The sequence below is a fragment of the Artibeus jamaicensis genome, unplaced genomic scaffold (genome assembly GCF_021234435.1).
Source record: "Artibeus jamaicensis isolate MK-2021 breed Jamaican fruit bat unplaced genomic scaffold, CSHL_Jam_final contig_475, whole genome shotgun sequence".
In the NCBI taxonomy this organism is placed as follows: Eukaryota; Metazoa; Chordata; class Mammalia; order Chiroptera; family Phyllostomidae; genus Artibeus; species Artibeus jamaicensis.
The window spans coordinates 502,328-527,436 of NW_026521852.1; the positions used below are offsets into that span (position 1 = coordinate 502,328).

The window sequence follows — 25,109 nt, forward strand, 5'->3', positions numbered from 1 at the left end:
CTGTCGATTCCTCGGGCTGCAGTTCACTTCGGTTTCTCCTGCCCCTGCCCCAATAGAGGGGTCCCACTCATCGGATAATCAGGCAGTGTTTTAATTACACTTTTTGTCTTTAGGAAATCCCAGGGAGAAAAAGGTCCTGGTTGGTGGCCAAAAAGCAGAAAACAACAAAAAATCAGCTACGGCTGTAAATCTGGACTTCTCTGTGGCAGAAAGAGTTAACAGAATGGTGGTCTCAGGGTGAGGACCATTTTTGTCCTTATGGCTGAGAGAAGCTCACATGGGTCAAGACAAGATGACCCAGCACTGAGTGTGGGCCAGCCCTGTCTGCCTTGTGGGCACTGTCACTCAAAGAGTTAAGCTAGTCTTGTGGCTGGGAGGCTTCAGGGAAGGTGTGAGCCTTCAGGGAACAGGCCCTCTGTGCCCCAGGACAGTGAGGTGCAAGGTAAAAATTGGAGAAAAGTGTGACCAGGGAGTGGAGTGCAGGCCTAACTTTTTTTTTGCCTTGTTTGACCAGCCTTGGCACTGCCCTCAGGCTCTCCAGGGGAAAAGCTGCAGTTCTGCTCTTGCAACACAAGGAGCAGACTGGAGAATTTAGATCTGCGTCACAGAGCTCAGAGAGAGGGAGAGGGAGAGGGAGAGAGAGCGCTCTGTCGATAGGTCTGCTAGCAACAGCCGTGCTGCAGCAGAGAGAGAAATCAAGAAACAAGTCATAGCAACACCGGGCACCAGGTTCTGCCAGCTCACTTGCCAAGCGCTCAGAAATCTGTCGGGGGCTGGAGGCCTCTGGGTAGCCTAGGCTCAGGAGATGACACGCAAGGTGGCACGGGCGGTTCCCGTGGGGAGGAGGTGGGGTGGCGGTGGGGGCAGGGATGGGAGCAAGAGGTTGTGGGGCCATGGTGGAAGGCTTAACGGGACCAATTTCTGGAACATTCGGGACTGCGACACCTGACAGCCGGACCGAGATTTGGGTCTCCGCAGGCGAGGATGGGTGGTCCGATGGGCTTCAGGACTTGATGGCGTAACCCCCTTCTTCCCCCACGTATGTATTTGCCGGGATCGGGGGCGATATCTCTGCGTATGTGGGCGCTCTGTCTTTCTCACCTTCTTTCTCACTTTTTGCTATTTTTTTTTCTTTGAGGGAGGGCTTTTTTCCACTTTAATTTCTTTTCCCTTAGTGTCAGCTGCTCAAACCTGACCGGGGAAGAGGAGAGAGGAGCAAGCTGTCCCTAGCGTCCCATCTGACCTCCCAGGCTTTACCCTCATTTCTTTCCATCGGACAGACATGCAGACTGGTTTCCAGGTTAAGCGTCAGCATCTGTCTGTCTGGCCATGCAGCCCTCAGGTGAAAGGTAGAGAGTGAGGAGGAGAGGTGCTGAGAGGAAGGCCGGAGCACACTTTCCCAGGGCTGCCTTACTAGAAGGATCGGTCCTGGGAATCTGGGGCTGGTGGGGAGCAGGTGGTCAGGGTAGGGTGTGGGCTGGGAGAAGTGGGGTAAAGCTAGTAGGTTTGTCACTGCGTAGTTGGGGAAAGTGGGGAATGGTGACGCAGTCACTGTTGCATCTTGTTAGGAGCTCTAGGAGGACAGGTAGTGAGGCACCCGGGGTCTGTTGGGCCAGCTGAGAGGGCTTACTGATGAGCTGAGAAGGGAAGCTAGCATTTAGAGATTAAATGTCATCCTTTTGGCGTTGGAAAGTTGTTTACCTTGCGCTCTCTGTGTCTCCATGTTGGCACCCTTCCAGTTCACATGTGATGGCCTTCCTTGTACTGCTGCATCATTAACTAAGTGACTGAGCTGGCCTTCCATTGGCCAGGGGAGGGTTCTCACTCCAGACATGTCTCCGATTGGTGGGTTGGCCCATGGCAGGTGAAAACCTTTTTTTGATTGGCTCAAGGCAAGGTATCAAATCTGAATTTGCATTTCACTTGCTTAAAGGGGAGGGGGGAGAAGCCCAGCAGCTTTCTAAAAATCTGTTTAGGGGTGTGCGTATGTTCCTGTGTGCCTGCTTTTGACTGACCAGTGGAGGCCCCTTCCTGTGCCTTTTTTACTTCACGCACTCTGAGGAAGAGGAGCTTAGAGAACCCCAAACTTTTTGGAGGGGAAAGGGTTGGGGAGATGGGTGCGCAGAGGGTTGGCCAAACGGAGAAAATATTTGTCCTTTAGTTTGGGATCAGAAAAGGGAATTTTCCAATCAGCCACACCTCAGTGTTGCGGCAAAATAATTCTTGGCTCCCCTGGAAACGCACTAGCAAGGTAAGGCAGAGCTGCTGCTGCTGCTATTGCCACCACCCTGGGCTTCCTGCTGACTCTGGGCTACTCCCAGGGGACAAGAGATTTGCATTGACGTCTGGGGCTGTCCAGAGCTGAGCCCAGTATGGGAAGGACCTGCCTTCTGGAAGCTGCTGCTCCCTGGTGCTTGGAAAGGTGAGGATGGGGACCGACCCTGGGACGTTGCTCAGAACCTGCATATTTGGTGGGATTTCAGGGAGAGCCACTGGGCCATGAGAGGTTTGGAGGTCCCATGTTAGAAAGGCTTGTCATTCTGGGGAGTGACGAGAGTGAGAGCAAAACTAGGACAGCAGGCTGTGTGCCTCTGGTTGGGGGTAGGGGACGTGGAAAAATCAGGGTCTCGGCTTGCCAGCCCACTCTTGGTGCAGGTCTCTTGTCTGTGGGGAGGGGGTTTCTGAGCTCTGCCCTGTGCGCAGCGGCCCCCGCCCATGACTGCGCATCTGGGAGCGCAGTGCGCTCTGGGTCTCCGGCCCAGGGCAGCACTGCCCTTCTTATTACATAACAGAGGGCACGGCCGTACTTGCTCGGCCCTTCCTTGCAACCCTACCTCCTGGCTCCCTGGGGCCCACAGAGCTGGGGAGGGTCTTATGGCGTAGCAGTGAAAGATTTCAGTCTCCTGGAGGGTAGCTCTTGCCCAGTTGGTGGTAGGAGATTGGTTTGAAGACAGAAAGGGACTGGGGTATAGGAAGTAGAATGTCCTTCCGAATGCCTGGTCCTCTCGGCCCCCAGGACCTCTCGGGGGATGGGGTGATGCCCTTCTTTCTCTTCTGCGCTTTCTGGCTTTTGAGAAGAAGTTTCTGAAGGGAAATATATGACATCTGGGAGAGTGAGGAAGGGTGTATGGGGGGCCCAGGTGGGCGGAGGTTGACAGTCGACTGCCCTTGTCACTGGCTCTCCTTTCCCTAGTTGGGCTGATAACATTTTCGGGCTCCTTTTATCCCAAGGCTGCCATTTTGGAGGTATTTCTGCTGGTCTCTGACAGGGTAGCACTGGTTTTTCTGGTCCTGCTGTGCGGTTCCGCAGAGTGGGCGGGGGGCGGGGGCTGTGACGGAGGAGTGGGGGGGGGCAAATGCGCAGCAGAGGCGGGCGCAGTAGTGTCTGCCGCAGTGAGGGTGGCCCCAGGGGTAGGACCGCCCAGTCCCACCCTCAGACACGGCCCTGGGTGGGAGTTTCACTATGTGGGGCCCGGCTGTGCCACAGCTCGGGCACTGCTCACTGAAGGCCCGGGCCTCCCATGCCCTCAGCCTGAGGCTGACGGCAGTTTGGTGAAAAGCTGAATCTGGGGGGAGTGGAGGCAGAGACGTGGCAGCTCATCCCGGACCTGCCGGATCCGGATCCCTGCTTGGTGTTCCCCAAATAGGTCTGCCTCCAGCAGTCTCCCCACAGGGACGGGGGTGGGGCCCGTGGCAGCCTCGAGGATCCGTCTGAGGGCCCTGCCTTGTTACCGTGTTTCTTCTCTGTTTGTCCTCACGGCCCTGCCAGGGACGAGGTTCCAGCTGTAGTCCAGCAGTGAGGCTCCCTGCGCCCGTCCCCTTCCTCTCCAGGCCTCGTGCGTGCAGCGGCCATCTTGTCTTTCCTGCCCAGAGATTTAAAATGGTTTCTCATCATTTCCAGAATCAAATCCCTTCCTTTAGCATGCTGCCGAAGGCTGTCTGTAACTAGCCTTAGTTCCTGTACAGTCTTGCCTCTCTGAGTTTCCCTAGCTGGACTGTGTATTCTAGCAAAGCCAGGTGACCGACTTGTTCTTGCTTTTTCCACCCCTCTGCTCTCACCGGTGTTTTCCACGGCACCCACCTGCGGCACTGCCACCGTCCCCCCAGGCCTCTCCTGCTTACCTTTATCAGGAGGGGTCCTCGTCACCTCCCTACCCCCTTTGGCCAAGCTCCCGTACGTTCCATCCCTCCTTTGTGCTACTTGAGTTGCCTCACTGTTTTTCGTGTATAAATCTCACGTCGCCTATTAGATTGTGAGCTCCAAGAGGCTAGGGAAAGAAGGGAAATGCATAGCTAGTGGGTACCTTCTGCCTGCCAGTCACCACATCGAGCTCTTTTACGGCTGTTGTTTCACATACTCCTTACTGGAACCTGTGGGGAGAGTTCTGTGGCTGGTAAGTGTTTTGATCGTGGTCAGAACCCTGGTATGTCAGTCTTGCCGTGTTTTCTCTCTCAATCCTCAGTGCCTACAAACCGCCTCTTAATGAGGTGGATCCCCAAAACGTGTCTATTTAAGGAATTTTGTAAGTTCCTAACGGCACTGTGGGAATTTGGGTAGCTGATCTTCTTGCACCCAAGGTCTGGTCACTTAGTGATCCCGTGGCACCCTCACTGCTACCTCATTAACTTTCCCTCTTCCTTTGTGGCCAGGTTCACTCATGGTGCTGTCTCCTTTGCAGCTGAATTTGATGGGCTGTCAGACTTCAGTTATCCTGGTTGCTTTCCTTCTGGAAGACGATGTAGAGGTGGGATGGGTTGTAGTCTGCTCAGAGCGGAAACAAGCTCCAGAACCCAGAAGAGAGTGGAGACTGTAGAAGGCGAGGAGCAGGGGCGTTGCACTAGGGCAGGTGTAGGTTTGCTTCCTGACCCTGCCCCGGCTTCCCTGGGTGGTTTTAGACAAATTATTTGGTCTCTCTAGTCTTAGTGTCCCCAGTCAGCGAAATGGAGCCAGTGTAACCTACTACACAGAAATGTGTATTACCAAACAAATAGGTTCCCAACAGAAACTACGGTTCCCTTTCCCTGCCCAGTTGTTTTTCAGGGAGTTAAGGAAGGAACATAGCAGTTGGCTTGACTCAAGAAGACATTGGGGGAAAGGGAACTTGCGTGCCTTGGTCGTATCAGAAGCAGGGGCAGGGGAGGAAGTCACCAGGCAGCACCCACCTGAGGCCTGACAGGTAGTGTCTTTCCCTTGCCTAGAGTAAATGCCCTTTACCTTCTGCACCAGAAAGACACCAGGGGAACAGCTGCAGCTCTGAGCACTGGTAGTGGCAGAGTGAGGGTTAACCGGGGCACCTTCCTGGGAGCCTTTTGATACCAGGTTAGTTTCCCTTCTTTCCCGGCAGCAGTGGCTGCTTGCCGACACTGTGCATCCTGCGGGAGGGGAGTTGGGTACCCTGAAGCCCCCTGTCATCAATTCTGGGGCTGCAGTGGGCAGAGTGACGACAGCCCATGAGTAGTCAGCCGACGGCAGTGGGGACCCTGGTGACGGCTGCTTTGTTGTTTTTTTCCTCTCTGGATGATGACTCAGTGTGTTGGGAGCAGGGAGATGGAGCGCTCAGCTGAGTGGCCAGGACATTCTGTCAACATGAAAGCAAAAACAGCTTGTCGGGGCTCAGAGCTGACCCTTAGGCGAGGGTCATTTTCAGGAAGGGCTTAGCAGCAAGAAGCCAACTGTTAGACATCAGGGTGGCGGGTGGCGACGCCACGTAACTCACCAGGGTGCTGTGGACCCTTGAATTGTAGAATCTGAAAGGAAGATGCAGATGTTTGTATTTTTAGATGAGCTTGATGGTGTCGATCCTTGAACTCCCCTCCCTACTCCCAAAAGAGCGAGGTCTTACCAGGACCCTTGGGCATTCCTCCCTGTGGCTCATGGCCTTGGCCAGAAGGCATGTTTCTTCTTGGGGTGGGGAAGGCCTCGCAGGAGCCCCAGGACCCCATGAGCAGGCACCCATCGTGGGGCTGTGGCGTCTTAGGTCTCCTTTGCTGGCACTGTGTGAAGATGGTGAATATACATATCCAGCCTTAAGCTGAAGCCCAGCTCCTGGGCAGCTTGCTTCTCTCTCCCCTTCCCTGTTGTCCAAATTAAAGTTTATCCTCCCCGTCATCTTCCTCACCCCCTTCCTAGGAGAAATTGTGAACCTTGAGTTCCTGACCTGTGTGTTGCGGCATCATGGCGGCTTAAGGTTCTAGGCTTTTCTTGAATCTGTAGCACTGCGCTGCATTGCGCAGGACGTCTCCCCAGGCCCCGCCCTCCCGCCGGGCCCCGCCCCACCGTGCCTCCTTGGGAGCAAGAGAGAACTTGGACCTCGACTGCCATGAACTGTGGCCAAGCCATTGTCCCCAGCACCTGGCTTCCCTCTCTCTCCTGTTCCCCCAGTGTCCTGGGGCAGAGGAGGAGTGGGCAGGGATTGAGGGAGAGCCTGGCCTGGGAGCTCCCTGCCTGCTTTTCCATCTGCCATTTTTCAGTCTCATGCTTTCCCATGGATGATGCTAGCACTGACATTTGTCACTGAGCACCTCTTTCCCCAGAGACCTCCAGGTGGGACTCACTGGGGACTTCTGGGAGGAGTGGCTTTGGGCCCTTGGGAATCTGCGGGAGCAGGAAGATGTGACCGAGGTCACAGTAGACAGTTGGTCGGTGTGCGGGATGGAAGCCAGCTCTCCCCACACAGAGCACACAGGGAGCACTAGTCGCTTTGCGTCATATCTTTTTGAGCCTGAGTACAGAGCGACTTGACCTAAAAACATTATATATATGTGGGTGTTGAATCCTTTGAGTCTCACATTTCTTTGTCCAGAAGCTGTGTGTGTGATGAGAGCCCACATTCTATACTTCAGAGAGCTGTGATGTCCCTCGAGTTTGTTTTCTGAAAGAGCCGATAGTCGAGTCCTCCTTGATGAGAGACCCTGTATCTCTGATGGTGGCCCTTCTCCAGGACGATGGACCAAGCATTGTCCGTCTTCTGCCACTGGATGGCGAGCAGCAGCTGAGGGCCATGGTTTCAGGGCCACATCATAACCCCGGGTGGGCCCCTGACTGGAGCCTGCGCAATGAATCGCTTGAGGTTGGCTCTGTGAACTGAGCCCACCTCGCTTCCTTTTGCCTCTTCCCCACAGGGAACTCAGAAGAGCTTAGCCCCACGCCTGAGTGACAACCTCTTGGAGACTCAGCTCAGCTGAGGTGGTGTGGTGTGCAGAAGGCAGCCGTCAGACTGGGGGGTAACATGTGCCCATTCGCATTTATTTGGACAAAAAAAAATGCGTGGCAGCCTGGCTGTGTGCAGTAAGTATTTGCCTGCATTCTTTGACTCCTTCAAACATCGGAACTGGATAGATGGTTATTGAACCCAGCCAGCTGCTGTGCCTTCTCCATTCTGTTCCTGCACACCCCCACCCTTGGTCCTCCAGAAGAGACGACTAGATCGATTTTCTCTTGCTGCCAGAGAGCTGCAGAGACACTAGAACTCAGTGTTCAGCCCCCGCACGTCCCCCTCACATTTAGAAGAAGTCAATTTTCTCTAAAGTGGAACCAGAAACCTGTGTCCCTCAGTGCCTAATGTTAATGGTCCAAATGGAAGGACCCTGTTTGTCCTCATTGCCCCCAGCAGGGAGGCGAGGCTTTCAGTTGGCTGGCTGGGGGAGGCTGGTGCTTGCCAGCATCTAGCATGGTTCTCTGCCAAGTTCTAGCTCCAAATCTCTAGACTGGTTGGAACCTAGACTATATATAGCATTGTGCTAAGCAGTTCTTAACAGACATGTCTGTCCTCCCCTGTGGAGAGGAGTACTTCTATCAGACAATCGGAACCTAGAGAGTGAGACCATCTCTTAGGGGCTTTTCATTATGGGAGTGGTGGGTGGGCGAGTGTGTGTGTGTGTGTGTGTGTGTGTGTGTGTGTGTGTGAGTGTGCGCATGTGCGCCTGTGTGTGATTCAGGGCTGCCGAGCTTTCTCCCCCTTATTTCAGATGCTGATGGATTCAGAGGTCATATGGATGAGGGTACTGATGTGGGAAGAGCTGATACTTCTCAGTGGGTTTGGAGTTTGGATGAGGAGAGACTGGGTGCACGATGTGGCTGAAGGCGCAGTGTGACCCATGGCGGAGCCCAGCCTCCGGTATGTTTTCTGGGTTTCCGTTTGCTTGGCTTTGCCCAAGAATGTTTCCTGACCTCTGTCTTCCTTCTTTTGGACCTCTTGTCTTTCCTGCCTCCCCCCACCCTTTCCTCCTCCTGCCTTTGATTTTCTCTAGGATGTATGAGGGCAAACTCAGCTCCCACATCCGGGAGCTGTGTCTGCTCCCTGCCCTCACCCCGATTTGGGGTCTCTGGAAATCTTCCTGGAGTAGGCAGAGGTGTCAGCTGTCCTCAGGAGAGTTGGGTGGTGCCTGAGCGTGTCGTGCTAGGTGGTATAGACATGGTGGGCTGCCTGTCTGCCTTCTCCCTCTCATAGGTGCTACAAAGCCACCAACTATTCTGTGCCATCCTGTGACCGAAAGTGCTGATTGACGTGATAGGATCCTGGTCTTGTCGGTGACTCATCACCAGGATGCTTAATGGAAACCAGATGCAGCGTGGAAAATAGGATTTAACTGCTCTCCTGCCCCCCAGGTAAGTCAGGTGTGGGCTGCCCCCTTCTCATCTTCCCCAAACCCCTTGTTTTCCCATGAAGAACGTTTCCTTTATTCAGTGAGGAATCCTTAAACTCTTCATTCAGAATCTCCCAAACAGTTGCTCTCTTCTTTCCATTCTCTTCCTCCTGGCTTTTCTGTGAATGGGCTTCGTAACCAGCAGATACTCGGGGAAGAGTGGCCAGTCCCAGGGACCAGGCTGCCGGCATATGTGGAAGATAGCTGGGGAGGCTGCTGGGTGTAGCGGCTGGCAGACCAGTTGGGCATCCCACAGTGACTGACCTGAAACTCTCCTCGGCCCCCAATACCTGGCCCGAGGTTCCGGGTTTAACCCATGAAAGTCCCGGGATCCTGCCTGGGGCTGGGGTATCCTTCCCTGTGCTATCAGGGGATGTCCTTTCTTACTTGACACGCCTTTGGCCTTGCCGGCCTTAGTCTGGGGCACAGGTGGCAACACCAGGCCGGGGGACCAAATCCGGCCCCCCACCTAGTTTTATCTGGCCCAGCACCTTGTTTCTACCAGGCAGCAGCACTGAGCTCTCACTTAACAGTTAAGTAGTTACATTTATATAGTCCTAAAAAATTATCTTCGGCCCTTTGAAGGCAACTGCAGAGCTAATGTGACCCCTGGTGAAAATGAGCTTGACACCCTTGGTCTAGGGCGCTGGTCTGGAGTTTAGCCTGTGGTCTGGGCCACAGACTTTGGAGCTCTTCCCTATGTCTTTTTGTGGGGGTGGGGGGCACTTTGTTCCTCCAGGCTGTTACTGCCTTCGCCTTTAACAAAAATTCCTAGCCCAGTACGCCATTGCAGAGCATCTGTAGACAGTCGATGTAGAAATGTTTTTTCTCTGCCTCACTTGATAATAATAGCAAGGGTGATTAAAAATGATGACGGCCTACAGCACTGGGGAGGTCTGTCTCACATGGTAGAGACAATTCGGAAAGCAGACTCTAGGCACTTGCCGTGTAGCCAGAAAATCTCTCCCCTACCAAGTAGATCCCTGCAATGTTCTGGACCAAAAGGGCCGGTTGGAATTAGCCAAGAGCAGATTTACCTGGGGTCTAAAGATAAAAGGGAAAGGGTGCTACGTAATTTTATGACGCTTTTGGGGAAATCAGGAGGCAACTGTGGGATCCTGCTGCCTGCTCATATGTCTCAGGGAAGACTGGCCAGTTCTGCCGTGCAATGTCTCACTTTCCATCCCCTCCGAAACAAGTCTATGAGTTGGCCCGGAGTGGCCTGAGGTCCTCACACTGAGAAACCCAGGGCTGTTTGGAAGAGTCCGGTGTCTTTTCCTGCAAGGAACTTGACAAGTCTCAGCCCCTCCAGCACTGATGTAGCAAGGGGTGGGTGGCTAGGGGTGTTGGGTCTGGAGCATGAATAAAGAGGAGGGATCAACTTTGGTGCAGCTGGGGCGATGAAGAGGAGCGGGCCAAGTCCCTCAAGATGTGTCGGCCCGAGTCTGGCCAGCGCTGGCTGGACAGCTGGAGCCAGACGGAGCTGCTGGCCATGCTCGGAGCCTCCGCTCTCATGCATGGTACGTCCCTGGGCCTGGCTGTGGGTGACCACCCCTCCCATTCATAGCCCTGCCTTCATCCAGATTGGGGTGACTGGGGTGGCAAGCAAAGGGGTGTTTGGTTTTGCTCCTTGTGACGCAGTTGTCCCTGTCACCTTCAGTGTTTCTGGAATTGGGGTTGGTGCTTCCCTGTTGATTTTCCCGTTTGTGTCCCTCACCTAGTTCTTTTCTCCCTGCTTACCAGCCTGGCTTCTACCGACATGACACGGGGCATTATGTGTCGCAAGTCAGGCTGGCAGAACAGTTGACACCTCCTGCTCGGGGCGGGGGGGGGGGGCGGCAGGCATATCTGGCACTTCTTTCTTGACCTTTGGATCCTTGTGGTCTGGAAGCCAGGAGGCAGGGTGGGGCCTTTCCATCTGAGTCCAGCAAAGGTTAACAGCTCGTGGCACTAGAACTGTGGTGGTGTGGCTTGGCCAGCGGGCATTGGGGGCGGGGCTCTGTCAGGGGACCTGATTGGCCAGCACCTTTTCAGTTCCATTGAATTCTGGTCTGGTCAGGGCTGTGAATTGTTTAATGCATGTCTTGGCTCTGTCCCCTGGCACCAGTGCCCCCAAGGCTGCAGCCACAGCTTTCGAGAGGATCCGTACCTTGTGCTGGTCACTTTTTTTGGGCACGTTGCCTCCCTGTGAGATATGTAAGAGATACTGTCCTTTTCCACTAGCTGGCTTTTTGTGGGAGGTCCTCATTGTGCTTTGCTTTTCTAGGACTTGGGAGTGTGTGTGAGGAAGGCAGAGACTGGGTTTGGTTTATTGCCTGCTCCTTCAACAGGAGCTGACTGGGGGCTGATAAAGGCAGGGAACACCTCCAGACCTCAGAGCCTGCGCAGAACCTGATGCGGTCATGTGGAGCCGGGGCAGGGGAGGAGTGGGGGTTGAGGATGGAGAGAGCCCCGTGGAGCTGTGCATTGTCTGACCACAGGACCGAGGCCAGGAGGTCGTGGGGGGCTGTACCCAGTGTTCAACCAGGGCTGCCTCCTGTGGCCTGGAATGGGCACGTGTGCGTGGAGCGCAGACTGGGGTCTGTCATGGAGCAGGCAGGCACAAGATGCGCACCCGAGTTCTTGGTCTCAGCATGCAGCCAGAGAAAGGGAAACCGGCTGCTGTGAAGGGCCCCTCTTTGCTTATGTGATTTCGTGTCAGAACAGCCATATGAATTACGCGTTACTTCCCTTTGATAGTTAAAGAAACTGTGATTATTAAGTGACTTAACTAAGGTCACGCTTGGAGAGTGGGGTTGTTGAGACTCAAACACGGGCAATTGCAAAGGCAGTCCTTTTTTTCCCGCCCTCCTGGACTGAAGTCAGATGTTTTGGGGAGCTAAGACCCTCAGGGGCAGGCAGCCAGGAGAACTTTAAGGAACCAGAGTGAAAGGCCAGATGCCCAAGGGGAATTTGCAGTCACCGGGATCGGCTCTGCCACATCCCTTTTTGGGGAGGCAAGGCAGAGGGAGACTCCCTGGGGTATCCACGGACAGGCAGGGCCGAGCAGGCAAATACATTCCTTCTACAAATCTGGATTCGGCCTCCGCTATGTGCCAGGGACCAGACTCGGTTCTGGGGATGCAGAACTCAGCCACGTTCTCGCGTGGGAGAGGTCCTAAATAATAAAAGACAGAGTTAAAAGATTTATAAAGTAGACATAAGAAGGGGGATCCAGAGTAAGGGAGGGAATTTAAGAGCCTGAAGCACCTCAGCCATGTGGGGAAGACATTGATAGGGGTGCTGGCCCCTCTCCTTTTATAACACCTAGAAGAATTATTCCAAGTCCTGTAGCTTAAAGAAACTTGCAGTGTGTCGGGGAGGACAGTGGCAGTAGACATTAGGCCTTTGATCTCCAGCAAAGTAGGGTCTTTCCCATTAGCCATGGCTGCTCTTGGCCTTTCATCTTCCACCCTCATCAGGCGCCAGCTGGTGTCTCTACCTGAGCCTGGTCACCTTGCCCCCTTGTCCACACAGCACAGGGGAGCACTCAGGTTAAGGCTTTGCCGAGTCACTGGTAAAATATGTGCCCGGCCTCTCCTGCCAGAACACGTGATTCCAGATTGTCGTGATAGGGAGGGGACAGGTGAAGGGTAAGGGACAGGAAGTGACCTTGTGTTAGATGCTTGGATGAGCTTTGTGTCTTGAGAGGCTGAGGCAAGTTGGCAGCGGGAGATGTGGGAGGGATGTTCCCAGTGCGTGCGGCTCCAGGGCTCAGGACCTGTTTACGTGGAAGTGGAAGTGGAGCAGCGGCTGGCCCACGTGAGCCAGGCCACGTGAGTGCTTCTCTCCTTGCCCCTGGTCACAGCCCCCCCCCCCCCAACACCGAGACTGCCATCTGCTGCTAGGGGCCTGGTGTTGCACAGGCTGCAGTGTGCCGGGTGCAGTGTGCCGGGTGCAGGGAAACTGGGCTTATGTTACTTGGTATAGAAGAGTCAGCAGACCTTGGCGCTCTCAGTGAAAACTCACTTTACCTCTTTGGGACCCACTTTTATAATCTGGAAAATGAGGGAGTTGAAAAAGAACCTCTTGGAACATTACTGCCATTTCTACACGGGGGTCCCTGGATGTTTGTGGAGGTATTTCTTAGCTAGAAACTCGGGACAGGGAAAACTAGACCTGAGTTAAAGAAGGGAGGGATCTGGAAAACCTGTGGGCAGCTGCAGCCCTGTTTTATGAAGAGCCACTTGTCATCAGTTAGGACAGGTAGGTGGAGACACTTTTCAAAGGACCCCCCCACCCCCAAGAAATAAGTGGGAGGGGCTGGAGATTGCGTGAAGGGGTGGATGAGGATCCTCCGGGTGATGGGACATGGACTCCGGCTCCCACCAAGAGGCCCGTCTAGAGATGAGCCCAGCCTGAGGGAGTCGCTGGGGGTTGGCTGTGCAGGGGCTGGCTCGAGGCGTGTGCTCTAGGGAAGAGGAACGTGCTCTGCAGCTCTAAAGCCCTGGAGAGAGGCTGGGCCTGCAGGGTCCGCATGACCTATACCTTCCCTGCGACATCTGCTCGGGGTCTGCGCCTCTTACTGTCAGGAAGTTCTCCTTTATGCTTAGACTCTCTTCTCGTGTGGTTGTTTAAGCCCTTCTGTTGAGAGAGCGAGAGAGGGAGAGGGAGAGGAAAAAAACAAAAATATATCAGAGCCACGGGTTCCATTTAGGCTTTTTAGTCTTGAGTCACTAGTTAAAAGGTAGCAAAAATAAAACATGCAGGAAAGGCCAGGGTCCCAGGTCCTCCCAGACTGTTGTGCACGACCAGCTCGAGGCCAGGAGGACTGGGGTCCTGGGCTGCCCTTCCAGGGCACCTGCCGTCCCCAGTGTCTGCTACTTCTCCCAGGCTGCCTGAGAAGGAGACCCTGGGCCTGAGGACGCACACTGTGCAACCCACTGACCAGAGTGCAGAGCTTTAAAAATAGCTACATTTCTCCGAGACTCTCCGCTGACTAGACACTTCCTGGGGCTTCATCACTGAGAGCCCAGCCCCTCCACCCCACAGTGAGGTCACGAACAGGGGTTTGGGCTGGGCGCATTGTCTCCTGTGTACACTGTGATGTTTCACAGTTCTTCCACATTTTCCTGCTCTCTTGGCTCGCACACAGCCCTGCCAGGGTAGGTGGTGTTATTCCTGCAGTGGGTGAACCTGAGCCAGAGGAAGTCCTGCAGAAATCTCACTGCTAGTACCTGCTTCATTTGGGTCACCCACCCAGGTCCCCTGACTCCGGGGGTCATTTCCCTGGGCTCTGGTGGGTGTTCCTCGCTGATCAGTGGGGCAGGGGCAGGGGTGGGGAGCAGGTCTCTGGCAGTTGACTTGATCTCTGTAGTTCGTAGGTCAGGCCCCTTCTCCGAATATCCGGATTCTCCTGTTCCCGGACTCTCTCAATGCCTCGGAGCTCTTGTGAAAAGGGGCTGGCACTTCTTGGCCAGGAAGCCATTCCCCATGCGTTCCTGGTGAGGTTTCTAACATGCTTCACACCGCACTAACATCTGTGCGGCACTCGTGTGCATAGAGTCTGGCTCCTGCTAAGTAGCTCTGTTAGAAATGAGGCCTTATCAGGGGATCGTTGAGGTTTTTTTCTGACGAATGTATGAGATATGCTCAGAGTTTTGCCCAGGACGTGCGTGTGCTGTGTACATTACCTCTTTGCTGGTGAATGTACAACACCTGCTGGAAGAATTGGCTAATGTGCAGCGTGAGGTTAAGATGCTGGAAGCAGGCTTCAGCCCTGAATGTTTGCTTCATGATTGACTTGAAGCGACAGACTTCACCCATGGAGAGGAAGGTCGGGTCAGAGAACCCCTGGGCATCCGTTCCCCGAATTGTGAGCATGACCCCACACTCTTTATAGGGGTGCTGAGGCAGAGCAGGGAACAGCGTGTTTTCTTGGCCATGTAGTCCTCTGAGTGATCTTCAGTCGAATAGACCCAGAACTTGCGTGAAGGGGAAGAGAAGTGTTTTACTTTTATTTATGTCACCTTTAGCCAGGCTTTCTCTTCAGGCGTTCCTTGAGGAAGGCTCAGGGTTGGCCTGGGGACAACACGCATGCCTTTGTGAAGGTCCGTCCATCCGTAGCCCCTGGATCCAGCCTCGGCTGGCACAGAGGCCCTGCGATGGGGAACCCAGGGGGGCTGTTTTGGTGGAGGAAGGCTTCGGTAAGGCCACCTGCGAAGCTCTGTCGTCTTGGATCCAGTTCTGTCTGCTCACCTGGAGGATGGGAAGGATAACTGCACCTGCAGCAGGGAGGGCGCCTCAGTCTGGGCTTCAGGGAGAACGTCATCCGGTTTGCCGAGGGCTCCTGAGGAATGACGAGTGCTCTTTCTCTGAGGGAGGGGGCTGCAGAGCCTTCCAGTCCCAGGTCTCTGGGACTCTGAGACCACCTGGGAGAGCGTGAGGCTTGGGTGCCAGGGTCTAGGGTGTGCTGCACTCTGTGTCTTCCCTTCCTGCCTTTGAGACAAACCTAAGCTGGGGGAGGGGGGCACACAAGCAGGGGCCCTGGAGCCCTCACCTTATGTCCCTTGCAGAGACAACTCCTGGAACTGACCCTACAGGGCTCATTTTATTTGCAAATGAAAACAGGACAGAGGCATGTTGCCCCTTATTCCTACCAGGAAATCCCTGAGCTGCTCTAAGCCTGTCTTCGCACCACTACTCTGACTTCCCCCAACCCCAGGGACCTCTGCGAGGCGTTGGAGATGTGGAGGGTGGGGCAGAAGGCAGGGCCAGACATGGTTTGCTGGGAAGAAGGTAAGAGGTAGAAGAGGAATATCTCAGGCAGGTCCATGGCTCGGCGAACACTGGCGTTAACCTGCTGTGCTGAAGGCACAGGTGTGGGTTCAAATGGGCATAGCATTCGGAGGAAACCCAAAGTCTTAAATAACCCAGTTAATGATTAAATGAGGGTTGTATTAAATATGGAGAACCATATATCCTTTTTTGTTATCACTCCTGCAGCTTTGACTTTGAATGGCCTGACAGGTCGGGGACATTTCAGGGGTCCCTCCTGTCTGTGTAAGATCATGCTGCTTTTATGTTGACTTTTGGTCTCCTTTCTTTTCTGGTTTTGCTCTCATTCCTTCCTTGAGTATATATGAATATTTGTCCATTCATTTGTGGTGTTATTCCGGGGCAGGAGTTGATGTATTGCTTTTATTTTGAATGTAAACAAACTGCAAGGTCACTGCAGAAATGAGCCACCTTTGAGACGGGGCAGGTGTCCTGCCCAGGCATCCAGACCCCCCCCCCCCAGATGATGGTCCAGAGTGTCTTTGCCAGCACTGACTCTGCCCACATCAGGCAGCCTTTGTGGGGGGGGGGGGGCTGCTCATGCAGGAATCCCCAGGACAATGTAGCTGTTTTTTTTGCAGCTTGAACCCTGAGGATCAGCCTTGAAAACCTGAGACCGTGTGTCACCCTGCTAGCTTAGGAGGGGACCTGGCCAGGGAGGAAGGGAACACAGGCTTCTGGCAACTGGCCTTTCAAGACAGGTGAACTCTGTTCAAAAAGGAGTTTATTTAATCTTTTGGCCCTAATGGAAGTTATTTGTATTTTCTCTCCCTCTCTCTTTTCTCCGTCAACTCAACCACCCCACCCCCCACCCCCGGCCCTGCGACCGGCCTCCAAAAGAATTTAATCTGCTGGACAACAAACAATACTGTTATAAAACTTGGAAAACAAGAGGGCGAGGCCTCCCTGACAAGAAGAAGGGCATGCTGGGTAAAAGCGAGGGAGCCTGCCAGGCTGGGATGGTGCCGGGCGAGAGCCCAGTTGGCTGGGTACCTGGACGCCCTCCCCTGCCTAGTCCCCCGGCCGTGCCATCCCCAGTCCAGAGGGGAAGGAACAGAAATGAAAGTGGGGACGGAGAAGCGCTTGAAAAGGGGAAGTTGTGCGCGTTCTCCGTCTCTGATCTGATGGGAACGCACTAGACTGTGAAACTTCCTCCTCCACCTCCCGCCCCTCCCCCTCCTTTTCTCCCCCTCCGCCCGCCCTCCCTCCCTCCCCTCTCTCTCCCTCCCCTCCCCTCCCCTGCCCTCCCCAGTCCTCCTGCCTCCTCCCACCATTCACTGTTCCAGGTTCCGAGACTGGCAGACAGAGGCCATGATAACAAAATGAGGCTGGCCTGGTGATGTAGGCACAGCTACCAGCCCTGCCAGCTTCAGGGGAAGCAGGAGAGGAAGGTGCTTGAGTTGGCTTTGGACTCTGGACCTACCCTCTGCCTGCCCAGCGTCCCTCCCCACAACTAGGGAAGTGGAACCATGTCACAGGGTGTGCCCCCGTCCATGTGCTCAGCCAGGTGTGCGCCCAGGTACTGGGTAGAACCGCCACTCGGAGGTTAGTGGGTACCGGGCCGGGCTTCCTGGTGCTGGTGGGGCCTTGCTCCCGGGAGGATGTCTGATTTGTAGAGAGGCCCCGCTCTCCCTCAGGGGCAGTGAGGGCTGCCCACCAGGACAGGGCACGCCGAGGGGGGGGCCTGTGAATGGGGTGCCCATGGATACTGTTGTCTGGTACTTACTCTGCCTCTGGAGGTGAGGAAGCAGGGCCCTGGGGCCTCTCTTCCTCAACCTCCAGAGTGAGATTCCACCTGAGACTGAAGTTCACTTCTGAGACCATCTTCAGTGGGCCTGGGAGATGGTTTAGTGGTTTTCCTTTGGATCTGCATTGGCTTGGACCTGGGAACTGTGTGGTGGGCGGTGAGTGTGTGTACCAGACCCGAGGTCTGCTCCCTGCTCCTCCTGCAGAAAACACTGGCTCAGGTCCGTGCCCGCCCTCCTTGGCTGGGCTGCGCCGTTCCCTGGGGCCACGGTGACTTCCAGGCTCCCAGCTTCCCTCTGTCCCTCCTCCTTCCCTTGGCTCCCCACTGCCTCCTGCTGCCTCCCACGCTCCACGGGACGAAGGCCTGGGGAGCATCCTCCCCTCCAGCCCGCCCGCCCGCCCGCCTGCCCACCCGCCACAGGGTTCCCTGCTCTGTACTCAGTGGGAAGTTTTCAGACGCGGGTTCTTGCTGGTGGTGTTGAGAAAGGGACAGAGAGCCTGACTTTGTGGAGAGCCGCTGCCTGGAGACACAGGTCTGCATACCCGGCCTCAGGGGAAACCAGTGCTGCTGATGCTGGGCCTGCCCACCACACTGAGGAGGCTGTGACTTCTTGCCCTGAAACCTCAGTGGGGTCTTGAGGGGCTCAGTGCTTCTGGAGCATGGTATTCCTGCTTTGGGATCTGGGGTCTGGGAAGCGTGGTGGTCCCTGTGTGCTAAGCCTTCTTTTGGGGGACAAGCTGCCAGAGAGAGAGAGAGAAAGACCTTTTCACGTTCCCCTCCACCCCAGGCTCCCATGCCCATGCCCTTCATTTTATTAACCTTTCCTTTGATTCATTAACCGCAGCTAGTTGGCAGAGGCCTCACCCTGACGGCTTAAGACAAAATGTCCAGGACACAGGGCCTGGGCTGGAGCAGGGAGTGACAGGAAGTTGGGCTGGGCCTCTCAGTCCATCCGTTCAATGGTCTGGGACTGAAGGCAGAATGTTCTCCTTTCAGAAGGGCATCCCCAGGCCCCTCTCACACCAAGGCCAGTCTTCCTCACGGCCAGGAGCCTGAAACCAGCATTCCCAGAGGCACGAAGAAGGATGATCTGGGCCCTGCTTCCGGCACCCCTCCCCCGCTCTGGCTAGAGCTCTGGCTCAGTGGCGTAAGTAGCTGTGACTCAGCATCCAGCCCCGTTGGGAGGGAGGAACTGCTGCCTCGAAGGCACCTTCTCTGCGTTCTGGATTTGAACACCTCGAGGTCGCGCAGGACGTGGCGGCAGCATTAGGGTCTCTGGGGTGAATATCTTTTTGTTCCGTGGGTTTGGTTTTGGATTTCATAAACAAGAATGCCTCCCCTTCCCATTTTCTCCCGTGGTATTTTTTGGGCACTGTGCCACATGTGATATTTAGGACTTTAAAGGAAACAGCATCCTTTATGGAGTGAAGTAGCAGCTCTTGTCACAGTCTCCAGACTGTTCTGTAACCAGTAGCCGTGAATTGTATTTTTAAAACAGCGTATCAGGTTTTGCATGCCTGGAGACCAAACGTGGCCTCTGCAGGCCACTCTGCTTCTGCCGTGCGCTGTCTCCATTTCCTTGTCTGAGTTTCCTGCCGGCCCTTGGAGCACTGAACGTGCCGTGACCAGCCTGCCCGGCTTCCTCAGACGAGCCCTCTGAGGCCCATTCCAGGGAGGTTCTCCCAGTCTGGGCTGAGCAGGAAGTGAGGCCACTGAGTCTGATTCACTGCGTGGTGACCTTTCCTCCGTGCCCGGTCCCTGCTCAGGCTGAGGAGTGTCCTGGCTGTGAGGGGGTGGGGCGGACAAACCCGCAAACAGAATTGGACGCAGAGATGCACCAGGGCTGCAGTTGGGCTCCCGAAGCCCTTTTTCTGCACAGTGGCACCTCCCATGGTGACAGACCCACTCCTCGGGTGGGCGGTTTTTCTCTCTGGGCAGCCCACCCAGCCCTTTGCTGCCGGCCAGTGTGTTTGGGACCACGAGGCCAATGTGGGAGGATCCTGCCACCTGCAGGTGACAGCTGAGCCCTCAGCAGGCTGGGACTTTCCTGGGCTGGGCCTGGGTGACACTCACACCCAGTGCAGGTGGGCAAACCGCTTCCAGCCTTCGTCAGGCCACCGGCTCGGTCCAGGTAGGAAACAAAATCAGCAGCTTGTTTCAGGTGAGTCACTGAGCAGCAGAGCGAGAGGGAAGCCCGGGTCTGTGGGGAGAGCTGAGACCTGAACAGGCCCTTTCATCCAACAGGACTGGAAAGGCAGAAGGTTTGGGGACTCAGATTACTTTCTTTCCCTTCTTTAGAGTGTTTACAGCGATGCACTGTTAATGATTTATTTATCTCTTCCAGAGAACTAAAAGTATTTTGACCCAGAAGTTGGGGTCCCTAACTCTGGTGTCCCTTCACTCGTAGTGGGGCAGGCCCCTGTGCTGTGGGCAGCCCATGTTCTGAACTCCCGGCCGACGTTTCCTGGGGAGCAGGAGAGACATTAATTAATCACCCTGATGATCAAATGACATAAGTGTGTTCTGAAGGAACAGAACTAGATGCTGTGAGATGTGACTTAGCTGAAAGCTGGGCTGGGGGCAAGGTGGGGGAGCTTCCCTGAGGAAGAGATCTGAAGGGGACGTCAGACCGCCCGGGGTTATGTGGGGAAGGGGGCTTGGCAGGGTGGGGGGCGTTGACAGGTGGTAGCAGTGGGAGAGTGGATGGAGAATGTTCCAGAAAGGGTACAGTGTATGCAGGGGCCTTGTGGTGGGAGGACGGGTGCTGTCTGGGTCACTGAAGGATGCCTGTGTGGCAGCATCTTAGGAAAGGGTTTTGTGGGTGCTGGTGAATGGGAATCGCAAAGGGAGAAGGGGTTGGCTGAAGTGAAAAGCAGAAAGACGGATATTTAGCAAAGGGATTGGAAATCTCTTCCTGGTATAGGATTCAGACCCCATGATAATTACGGTCATGTGACCCTCACTCCTGACCTAAAAACCCTCGCAGCGAGCCAGCTAACAGGCCCCAGCTCCCCAGCTGCAGCCCAGGCCTTGCAAACCCCCTGGGCTGCAGAGCGTGGTGCTGCTGTCGGAATCACTTGGGAGTCCTCACAGCACTGGGGGGGTTCATCTCCAGTGGCGCCCACTCCCGCTGCCGTGCTGTGAGCCACTGCAAAGGCCACAAAGGCCTTCTTCTTCAAGAACACAGCAAGCGGCCCACCTTCCTGGGCCCTGGTGGAACCAGGTGTGCTGCTGCCTCCACCGAGTCCAGCGTGTAGTATAGTCAGTGCCGTCCCGCTTCCATGTAGAAATCGTGCCTTAGGTCCCCCTGCCCCTCGCCCTGTCCTGCTTATGATTAAGTTCAACAACAGCATGAAGTGATAATCCTGCTATGGAGCAGGCAGCAGAGGGGCAGAAACAGACTTCAGGGTTAGACCTGGGATCTTTAGTTATTGAACGACGCCAAGGAGCCATTTCTTTGGCAAAACTGGGAATAATACCTGCTTCAAATGGTTATTGTGAGGGTTGAAGAGTATAGCCCAGTGTTCAGATGTTATATACTCCTCCTACCCCCTAGAGCAGGACACACTCTTCCCTCCAGGAACCAACAACTTACAAGCCTATATATCTGGAGGCCTAAAGGATTGGTAAGGAACCTGAGAGACAGAGATTCCATCTGTCTCCTCTTTCTCTCGGTCGTAGTCTCAGAAGAGAGAGAGACACATGTTTTCTTAGCTTCCAACAACCGAAGAACGTGATGCAATTAGGAGATGGGACATTTAACTTACATACGGTTTGAAAATCTTATATTCAGGCAAATTTTGAAAACAACACGAATCAAAACTCAGCTCTGTGTTGGAGGACTATCTGCTGTACTTGGTACAGTTTTCGGGCACCACTTTTGTGTGTCACCCCAGAGGTTGAGTAAGATCAACAGTGTTCTCACACTTCCTTCTGTTTGGTGGGGCCCAAGTTCTTCCTGAGCAGGGCCCCTGGCCGTTGCCCCGGCCCAGGTGAAAGTGGCTTTGTGAGGTGGCAGGTGGGGCTTGTTTCCTGATGGAGCGCGTGACGGTGACGCCCGAAGAACATCTTACACACTGTGCGCTGTCTCGGAAACGCAGGGCCGCACTGATGTAGAAATGCATTTTAGTAACAGCTCTGGCTCATCGTCTCATCGTGTGTGTGATAATCTATAGGGACTAGTTGTGGAGTCAAATTAACGTCGAGCTTATGGATTTTGTTCCGCTGCATCTGTGCAAGATATCTCTCAACCATGCCCTGCATCTCCAGGAGTGTGACCGGGACCCTTCGCTCTGCCTGTCACGTGGGACATCATCAGTGGAGCTGCAAGGAGCTGTTCTCCTCGGCACAGAGGCTGGGTCTTCTGATCGCCTCTCCCTTTTTTCTTCGGTGAGATCCTCTTCTTCTGGAAGCTGGTTTCACATGGTGGCTTAGATTTTTCCATCTTTGTATCTAGCACCATTTGAAATCAGTGTTTTAGGAGTAAGAATTGCAGCACAGCCAAGGGCCGACGGCAGCGGCGCTGCTGCTCTGCGGCCGGGCTCCTCCTGCCACCTGAGCCGGGTCCACACGGAAGCAACGCAAAAAGCAAAGCATGCTCTAGAGTATGTTGCGTTTGGGGGTAACAGTGGGTAGGGAGGAGTTCGTGTTTGCAGTCACCTAGGGGTTTGAGCAGGGGTGGAGGCTGTGATACTCTTTCTGCTGACAGGTAGCAAGAGTACCCGGTCAGCAGGGCCTTTGAGTCGGTGGTGGGCACCGCTGGGGTGGGACCTGGGTCGAAACAGGGAAGGGGAGAGGGCTGTGTGCCCCAAGGACTGTCCCATCCGCACGGGCACTGCCCGCCTGCCCCTGGGCCCTGGAACATGCAGCTGCCTTTGCACAGCAGCTGACGTCAGACTTGCCACCTGCACCGTCGAGGTGCGGGAGCCCCGGAGCACCACTGGACCCATCTCTTACACAGGCTGACCGATTTCTCCTGGTGTTCAGAGTCTGTTTTTGTCTAGCACCATTTGAAATCGGTTATGATGTAGGGGGAAAAGCAGCGGCCTCAAAGCCTGGTGCCAAGTCGGCTCAGCAACAGCCTGTGGTTTCCTGGAAGATGGATGGGCGTAGGGTGGGAAGGAAGGTCACACTTTTTCCTATTAACTCCTTTACCTGCATTTCCAATACTTTGTCGAAGAGGTAGGAGATGATTCAGTGGGTTTTAAAAAACAGATCACACTAACTTATCTGAGGTCCTCAGTTGCATTTTGCTGAAATGTATACTGGTGTAAATTCTATAATTTGGTTACTTGTTGACTTACCTTTCTGTTAAGAAAAGACTATTCTTGCATCTGAGCTTAATAAATATTTCACTGTATTCAGTTTACCACGTCTTTGTTTTTCATTACTTTTTATTATAGTTCCGCAATGATGAAAGGTGGGGATCTGAAAGTTAATTTCCGATGCAAATCTTAACTGTGTTATAAAGCACTTGAGTGGGTTACAGCAGACAGTAAAAATGAAGCCCATTAAGATGAAAACAGAAATCTAGGAGCCAAGAAATACAATAAAATGAGAGAAAAGATGCTGCCATTTTGACCGCCTGGGGCTACTCCTGTTTGGGAGACCGACCTGGACGGCAGTGGGCCACAGCCTGCCCACAAAGGTGGTGGTGCTCCTCCACGTGACCTTTATGCTGGCGGACAGTGGGGCAGGCTGATGATTCCAGTGGAATTGTAAGCAGTGCAGGAGTTTTTTTCTCTCAGTTCTTAGTTTCTATCAGCCCTTGGAGACGGGGAACAAGTTCTGTAAAGGTGTTCGGAAACCTGTGGGATCTTCAGGTTGCAGGGTGGTTCTCAGAAAACGGTGACAACTCAGCCACCTGGGAAGCTTCTTCCGTGAGATGGCCACCCTGCCGGGGGCGGGGGGTGGTTCAGTGAGGCATCTGCTGGGAAAACTTCCCTGTGAATGCCATTTGCCCTGACTGCAGCTCCAGGGCTGTTTTAATCTGTTGATGGAAGGTTCTGGGTTTCTGATCCCAGGGCTGTTTTATTCAATTCTCCATGGAGGCAGGTTACAGAAGTACCTATGGGTCTGGGAGCTTTGGGTCACTTGTAACAAATGGAACAGTTTTTGCTTCATCCACTGTGTTCCAAGCCCCAGCCTAGGTACTGGGCGAGGGGAGGAATATGGATTCTGCTGTCAAGTTGCTCTGATTTCAGTCCCCAGATGACTAAGTGCTACAAGTTGGAATGGGTGAACAGAATGTTTTTTTGGGCACACCCAGATAGAAAATGCTTTGTTGGGGGTGGGTCCTGCCTAGCTGAGTTGTACCACGTGGTTAGCTGTCATAAGTGTGTTGGTGGAAGGGAGTGTTGGACAGAAGGTACACTCAAGCCCTGTGTAAGTACTACTGGGGAGAGTGCCCATCTGTGGAAGTAAATGCTGATGAGTTCTTGATAAGCCTGCAGCAGCAGATCTGAACAGTCCCACCCTACTTTCTGGTTAGATTTATCCTACGAGCCTTTACTGATTCTTGGGCCCCAGCTGTACAGGTTCTGGCTTAACTGATCTGGGACTGAGGCCTGGACATCACTTTTTATTTGTTTTAAACTCATCCCGGGTGATTCTGATGTGTAGCAAGGGGTCGAGAGCCAGTGCTCTGTGGTCTTGTTTCTGAAAGGTTCTGCTGCTCAAAGTGTGTTCCGAGGACCCACAGGAAACGAATAGCTGTTCTAACAAATCACAACAAACTGGGAGTCTCAATCTCTTCAGGCTCTATGAAAAATACTACAGCCTGGGAAACTCGCAAACAACAGAAGTTTATTCCTCACAGTTCTGAAGGCTGGGAAGTCAAAGATCAAAGGCACTGGTAGTTACGGTGTCTAGTAGGAGCTAGCTTTCCGGTTCGTAGACAGTGCCTTCCAGCTGTAAGTTCACAGGGCAGAAGGTGTGAGGGAACTTTCTTGGGCTTCTTTTACAGGGACTCAGTCCTATTCGTGAAGCCTCAGCCCTCATGACCCACTAACCACCCAGCGGCCCCACTTTCTGATACCATCACCTCGGGGGCTAGGGCAAAACATGGGAATTTGGAGGGGCATAAACATTCACACGGTGTCTCAACACACGTTTATTCTTTCAGTTCTGGAAGTTGTAACTTGAATTAGTTTCACTGGGTTGAAATCAAGGTATCAGCAGGGCCATGAAACCACCAGAGACTAGGAGAGAATCAGTCTCCCCGCCTTTTCCAGTTTTGAGCTCCATTCTTTGGTTTGAGGCTCCTTCCTCCACCCTCCAAGCCAGCAGCATTTGCCTCAGTGGTCACATTGCCTTTTGCTACAGTCAAATCTCCCTCTGTCTTCCTTTTGCAAGATTGGGATTATATTTAGGACTCCATCCGGATAATCCAGGATAGTCTCCCCATCCACGATCTCATCTTCGAAGACCCTTTGCCATACAGGTACCATCCACAGGTCCCAGGTGTTAGTACCCCAATATCTGTGAGGCCATTACCACAAACAGTGGGTAGAATGTGGGACTCTCAGAAATGCACACACTGGGCCCCACCTGAGACCTACCCAATCAGAGTCTGCATTTAACAAGATTCTCAAGTGATTCACCTTCACACTAAAATTTGAGAAGCTGGGTTCTGTGTGATCTTATCCAAGGATTCTCTCATAATTGAGTCCCATGTCAAACGCAAACTGAAGTAGTATTTTCCTAGGAGCCTTTACAGGGGGCAGCAAGTGATCAGTGACTGATCATTTTCCCAAATGCCATAAATAAGTGCTCATCTAAATACCAGTCGTTTCCAAAGTTCTCAGGGAAGCCACGAGCCATAAGTGCCAGGATAGCAGAGCTACTGTTCCTGATATCTGGGCAGGGCTTACCACTGCAGCATACAATAATTCAGTTCTTT

General features: G+C 53.9%; 1 long non-coding RNA gene across 4 annotated transcripts; it reads left to right on the forward strand.

Annotated features, from left to right (window-relative positions):
* The first annotated feature begins 870 nt into the window (after positions 1–870).
* LOC128627841 (uncharacterized) lies at positions 871–22,577 on the forward strand. Of its 4 annotated transcripts, none has more exons than XR_008392147.1 (3): positions 871–2,422; positions 7,123–18,356; positions 21,479–22,577. It is a non-coding gene; the product is annotated as an uncharacterized LOC128627841 (long non-coding RNA). The 4 variants fall into 4 exon arrangements; XR_008392149.1 differs by lacking the exon at positions 21,479–22,577 and having other exon boundaries at positions 7,123–8,608; positions 16,303–19,794; XR_008392146.1 differs by lacking the exon at positions 21,479–22,577 and having other exon boundaries at positions 7,123–8,117; positions 8,451–19,794.
* Positions 22,578–25,109: the final 2,532 nt, after the last annotated feature.